We start from the raw sequence: 7,392 nt of genomic DNA on the forward strand, positions 1-7,392 counted from the left end.
CACTGAGCCACAGCTTCAAGCTTGCAGTGAAGATGGTTTTTGATTTAGCCACATCAATGCACCCAGTACACAAACGTAGACACTTGCAAAAAGAAAAGTGTCGTCTGACGTTTCCAACTTATCACATGGTATCAGGTTGCCTTTTGTATATATGCAGTGGCTTGGCGTTTTAAAGAGCTTAGTGTAATTGTTGTGGTCTGTCATGGACTCTTATTTCATCAGCCAAAAGATTGCAAATGATATTCTTCATACTTCCTGTAATTTTTATTTCTGCTCTGTATCTCTTCCTCTTTGCAACATTCGTGTGTGTGTGTGTGTGTGTGTGTACAACAGAACCATGTAATAATCCAGCTTGCTTTCCATTGCAACCACTAAACATGAATTTTAGCTTTTTGACAGTCCCTGAGAAGAGCTATAACTATGACAGTCCTATCCAACACACAGTCATTATGCCCTGCAAAATGTGAGATATTGTGTGGGAAAGAAAACTCCAGCTATGTCATTCTTACTTCATGCTTTTATTGTTGAAGGAAAACAGCGCACAAACCCAAACGCCTCGGCAGAGCACCTTTTAAACACTCAGAACTGTTAAAAGCTGCAGCTGCATGAGGATCAGTTACATTCTTTATCTCACCTTATAGAGCTTTTCAGAATGAGAACTATAAATTTTCAGACTTGTGCTGCTCAAGAGCGGACGCTTGTGTATGTGTAGTCCTTTTTATCTCCCTTTTTTTCACATTGGCTTCAAATTAATTTTCTTGCAGCTGTTGAAAGAAAAAATGGGTTGTAATTATTAAAAGTCTACAGGGGGAGGTTACATAAAACACCATTTGAGAGCAGTCAAAACCATTAGAGACATGGTGCTCGAGAGAAAGGAAAGAGAAAAATTACTGGCAGACAGATTTGTAAGAAATGGCCAATACTTTTCTGGTTACATCACAAATTTTCATTTAGTCATTAAGTAGCCTAACATAAACACCATAAAAAGAAATCTGATTAGCACTTAATAGGCATTAATGTCGGAGACTGTTCAATAGAGAAAACCATCTGTAAAAAAAAGTTGTTGTTATTTGCTTCAGGAAGACAATAGAAAAAGGGAATATTTAGAAAAAGTGGAACTTAACACAACCTCTTATTATTGAAGCCAAAAGAAATTTTAGAAACATTGGAGAAACTGTTAATTCATATCAATTCATAAAACCACCGTCGTTTCTGAGAAACGTTGCCTGAGTTAATGTTAACTCTACTTTTTTCCCCCTCTATTTCCATTTCACACTGAAATGAAATGCAAATCAGACATGTCAGCCGGGGCCAAACAGATGTATAATTATGTGTCTTATTGCAATTGGATGTGAAGCAGAAATATTACAGAAATGTTAAACATAGCAGGGATCCAAATGTGATGAGGAGCCGCATCATCCGGTAAGCCTGAACGGAATGTCTATGGGTCAATCATAATACAGTTCACTATTCCCTGGCCCATGCCTTTGTCAGGTTTTATTTGTTTTATGCTACCAAATCAAATGGTAATCACCTGATAATAAGGCAGCCACTCAGGAAAGAAATAATATAAATGTCAGAATGCACAGAAGAATGTCAGTAGTCAGAAAATACTTGCCTTTTGTACCGCAACAGTTTTCGATCCCTGACTCATCCAGCTTGGCACATTAAAATAACAGGCTACACACTGAAACAATTATGAGAAGAATATGGGGTGTTTTAACAGCTGTTGACTGGGGGAGGGCAGGGTGAGAGGCTGCGGGATTTGATGAAGAGAGGAGAGACCTATCACAATACCAGCGTCTCACTCACCAATGACAAAAGAGGCACATCTTGTTCAATATCAAATAAGTTGAAAATTAAACGCTTTACAAAGTGCCCGTGGAGGGTTCAGTAAGATGTGTGTATCCTGATGCATCTTTGGCACAGAGGTACTAAAATAGGTTGTATCTGTGAATATGTTCATGTGAATTCAAAGCATTATAAAGTGTTTTCATTCAAAGTGAGAGATTATTTCTTAGGTGGACAAATGATTATGGCCCTGTATTGAATGTCCTGTTAGGCCCGTGCAGTTTTTAAAGTGAACAAAGACTATATTTTGGATACAATTATTTGCTTTCTTGCCAAGAGTTAGATAATAGATCACCACCCGAAGGTGTTAGTAAGCTAGTTTTCGGTAGCCTTCCTGACTTGTCTACTGTGCAATTATCTTCCCTGCCCTAATGAGTTTCACCTGTGTCTTGTTTTCCACCCCTCTCTTGTGTATTTATAGTTCCTTGGTCTTTTGTCAGATCGTCTTCGTCTTCATGTCAGGCATTCCAGCTCGTTCCTAGTGGTTCCCTGTGTTCTTTGGATATTGTGCCTGTGTTATTGGTCTTTTTGGATTTGCTTTATTTGTATCGGGACTACTTACCTGACTTTGACCCTTGCCTGCCTCTGCTTGCTGTAAGCCTGCCCATCTTTTGTTTTACGGTTAGAAACCTTATAACTGTCCCAGTTCTGCCTCGCGTCTGGGTCTACTCCTGTGTCCTCGCTTGTACGGACTGCCACATTTCTTTATTTTTTCACATGCTAGCAGATTAGCTCGCTGGCAGTAGTGCCAGCTCAGCAACTTCTGTCAGTCAGGTAGCCCCCACCTTACAGGTCGTAGTGGTATGTCAAGAGCCTCCAGCCTACCAGCACTTTTAAAGCTCAGAAATTAACATGTGCTGTCTTGTTTCTTTAATCAGTACTCCACTTATGAACTCATAATATAAATAATCACAGCATGTAACTCCCTGTGAAACCACAACTTATTGTTTTTGACATTTCTATTAGTTTGCAGATTTAAAAAATAAGATATGTGTTAATTACGTAGCATTAAAGGTGCTGGTAGGTGGATATTTCTACTTTTGGACAGAGTCAAGCTAACATTTGCTTTCAGTCTTAATGCAATGCTAATGCTCACTTAAGCTTCATATTTAGTGTACAGACCTGACAGTGGTATCGATTTTGTCTTAACTTGGCAAAGAAGCGATTATCAATATATTATCACATATATTATACACCACACCATACAGATTATCGACTGGTCTAGAAGTTTAAACTTCTTCCTTTCCAGTAATAAATTCTTACCTTCAGACTTCCTCATACAGATTACCCTCTAGTGGCCATGACTGATAATCCTCTCACCACATGAGCCCCTGGGAAACATACATAAGATGCTCCACTCCATGACCCAAAACATCTGCTGCTAATATGGGTCAGTTTTATCCTCAGGTCCCCTAAAACAAAGTCCTGCACATGACAACTAAATGAAAAACACAAATGGCATGAATCATCCAGGCCGTGTGTTATTTCCCAGCACTTGTATCAACATGCTAGGGAACCTGCTGAGCTGTGAAATATCTAAGCTAGGACACCCGTTGGTTCAGCTTGGCTCCAAAAAAGGCTCTTCCTGGGCCAGGGTCAAGCGAGGAGAGTAGGAAACCCAGTGAGTATTTATTGTACAAACAGCAGTCGAGTTATCATGTCTGGAAAGTGTCATTTGTTGTGACTGATATCAGGTGTGTTACAAAGATTTCAGCTGCAGGGTAAATAGCAATGCATTTTTTCAGAAGTTGCCTGACTTGCTTGAATATTGGGAATCATAAGTCTTAAGTAATAACGTGAGCTAGAAAGTTTCTTTATGAAATTATAATCTCCTGAGGGGAGACTATGGTGGGTGACAAGGGCAGCAGTAGTTCACCAATTACTGCAGTTACTTGACTAATACAAATTAAATGACTCACTTTTCTACAAAAAAATGAACCAGCAGTGATTACAGAACCAAAATTCAGCTGTAAAAGCCCCCCTAGAAGTATGACTTTGTATGTGGGGGCGTGCATATGCACTGTGCAGTTGCTTGGCCCACAAGCCACGGGGGCCCTTTCTTATCAGGCACTGTGACCTCTCCAAACAGCGTGAGCTCTGCTGGTATCAGGAGTCAGAGGAGAAACATCTGTACTTGACATGAGCGAACAGCTAATTGTTTGTCAGACTGACTGTGTAAGTGCATGACTTAAACTACGAGGAAAGCGCTGATAAAGATATCCATTAGCTGTCACACGCTGTCGCTGTGTTGCTGAAACTCTGAGCTCTAAATAGAAACACTTATTTTTATTGTGGAGATTATTGCAGCCAGTCACCATTTAATGTGTGTAACCAAGATTGTTAATAATGGAAAATGGTGTCGGCATAATTTATAAATACCTCTTCAGTGAATTATCAAGAAAAGGATAATTGCGTCCAACAAGTCCTCAAATCCTCCTTGGCAGCTCTGAGCCCACCACCAAGTGTTTTGTTGTTCTTCAACGGTGCATGAAGACCTTTGTAGTCCAGTGTTACAAGTCATTTTCTGTTCATTTTGTGGCAGGAAGTAGAGTCAGATGCCGTTTGCTATAACTCTTGGTCTGTGAATTGCCTTCTTGTTCCAAGTTGCCACTCCCCTCCCTCAGACGATATGTGTCTACTGACCTCTAAATAGGGAAGTTTTATGCAGTTGACCTTCGACTTACGCGTCTCCGTATTTATGTCTGAGAAAATAGTGACATTATAACACTTAACACTGTCGCCTGCATGTGTCTGGAGCTGCTCTGTGAAGACTGGGTGCTATTGAGACCACAGGTCAATTCACGACACCCTTTTCTCTTTAATAGTGACGCACATTCACATTGACAATAAATAGATTGAAAAGCCTGTTATTAAAGTAGGAGTTTCATGCTGCACTGAAATTCTGCTCTTATTGCTTTTATGGGAATTTAATTATAGTAACACACACAGAGAAAGACGGTACAGTGTAATTTCACATGCAATTTACACTATATACAAGATTCTTTATAAATCATTGTGAAGTCATTTCTAGACATTATCTTAACAAAGAGTCGGTGAGGTTTCAGTCGGAAACACAAAGAAGAGATGAGACATAAACTGCTGAAGCAATGATAATTGCTTGAAACATTTAGGACTTGCCACTGAACAGGTCTAGTGGGCCCCCCAGAGGACAAGTACTAAAATCAGTGCTCTCTGTTAATAATGGCACAGAAACATTCAACCTTAAATGTAATATATGTGTGTTTGATTTTGTTTTTGTTTATGTATAGGTCTTTTTTATAGAATAGGTCTTGCAGATCGAAAATAATCTCTTTGCAATTATCGAAATACATTCCAGATGTCACGCTGTAAAAACAGATGGTCTCACAGTACAGGACAATGAGTCAATTCTTAAATAAAAAAATAAATGAACAAAAAGGTTTAAAGTTAATGACATAAACATAAACAAAATCAAGGTACAAATCTTGCTACCTTTACAGTCCGATTACACAATGGCTCTTTATGTGGAATGTAGCATTTACATCAACCTCTTCTATTCAGGTGGCACCTCTACAGCACATATCAGTGCACTTTGACACGACTGAGCCATCTGTGAGTAGCAACTTTGCATAATAATCTGTTGGGGGTTTGTCTTGTACAGGAGGAGCCAGAAGCCAGCAGTAGGCTCTTTGATCATCTTCCTGGTGTGTGGTCACAGTGGTTTCACTCTGCTCTTTTTTGGCTCAATCAAGGGCCCTTGAACGCAGTGACGTCCAACTTTAGAAAACAAGAACCTGCCCACTGCAGAGGCACCAATAACATCCAATCAATGAGCAATCAGATTCCCTCTTATCTATTTGGCTTGGTTGGATGTGGATGTTAATCAGTCCCATATCTGGGTAATGGTGTTCCTGTTAATTGCCTCCCTTCGTTCGGGCTGTATCACTTATGATCTCTATCTGCAAATGAGGTCAGAAAGGCATATGGATTTTGTTTCCAGCCTGGCTCCACTAAATCCTAACAGGGGGCGGTTGGAAACAGTGCTAGCTGTGTGACCTGGTGTTTAAAGCTGTCCTAAGGCGATCAAGGATCAAGGCGCTTGTCATCACTCCCATGTGTTGATGTCACTGCTGTTGGTGAAGTTGTTCGTTATGATACCTGTTTCAGCTTAGCTTCAGTTCTCCAAGAGCTTCTAAGGTACAGCACAGTATATGGCTGTCTTTCACAGCAATGTCGACACAATGGGGAGAATTTAGTCACTGCTCTTATCACGAGTCCGTTCCCCATGAGAATGGTATGATTTGCATATTCATTGGGCTTTTGCATCTGATGCCCACCTCGTTAGACCTGGTAGCGGTGTGATATCTGGACAGCTCCAGGGCAAGTCAGCCACTCGTCTGAGTGACATGCAAATATTTTGTTAATCATATTCTATCCCATGGAAGGCCTGGACTGACCTGGTCTGGCAAGAGGGTTGTAGTCTAAAGCGAGCTAAGAGTTCAAACCTGCTGCTGACACAGCATGACAAAAAATGTTTAATTAATTTGACAAATCAACTATGATGCAAATGTCTGAATTTGGAGATGGAGATCCATGTAGAGCAAAGGGCAGCTGGGTCATACCGAAACATCTTTTGTCACCTTCAACCCTTAAAACCTTCTTTCACTGCGAGAGGGTTAACTGTCATTTCTTTCAAGCTTCTTCTCATGCATAAATAAACCTGTACCCTCCTCTACCCAGCCAACCCTTGGGACTGCTCAAGGGAGCAGAAGGTCTAGGAGCATTCCTCCATGAAGACTTTCCTTTTTATTACTTTGCTTTGATTTTACGCCCATTATCCCCCCTGCAGCTCTGCTGGTCCTGGACAAGAGACTCCATACCTGATGTAACAATGGGGGAGCTGTGCTGCATGATGAAGCTAAACCCAGCTTGGGGTGGCAGGAGGGGATTGCATTGTTTCCCTACGTCACACTGCCACAGGAGAAAAAAGGCGGCGGCACCATTATCCCAAGTTTTCTGCAGATCAAATTAATTAGCAGCAGTGCACTCCTGAAAAAAGAGATTCTCCAAAGTGGGACGTCTTACCCAGTCAGTTCTCCTCATGACCCTTTGTTATTCACTGGTGCCCAGCTGCTGTGCTGCTGCTGTCAAAGCAGAGGACCCTCTCCCTGATCTTCAACCTCCTCGCCCCTAATGATGCCCTCGAGGCACAAGGACTAGAGGGCAGTTGGCAGGGTGAAAGGTCTCTCTGAATAGGACAAACTCCTCTCATTCTGATCACTTAACTCATCTTGTTTGAAGCTAAAAACCCACAAAGATTTTTTTCTTGCTTGATTTATGACGAAAGATGCTGACTGTTGATTCAGGAAGATGGAACTGAAGGAAAAATTGTAGATGAGAATATTCCCCATATGGAAACATTTAAACACTGTGGTACAAACACCAGGCGTTAACTGACAGGTAGCCTACTGATTATTAGAACGGTTGGAATTTGAGAATACATGTTGAAAAGGCATTTTTGTATAGTTAATTATAAAAAAAGTCAAATTAGTACTAGTGTTC

This window comes from Micropterus dolomieu, linkage group LG14, assembly GCF_021292245.1.
Source record: "Micropterus dolomieu isolate WLL.071019.BEF.003 ecotype Adirondacks linkage group LG14, ASM2129224v1, whole genome shotgun sequence".
In the NCBI taxonomy this organism is placed as follows: domain Eukaryota; kingdom Metazoa; phylum Chordata; class Actinopteri; order Centrarchiformes; family Centrarchidae; genus Micropterus; species Micropterus dolomieu.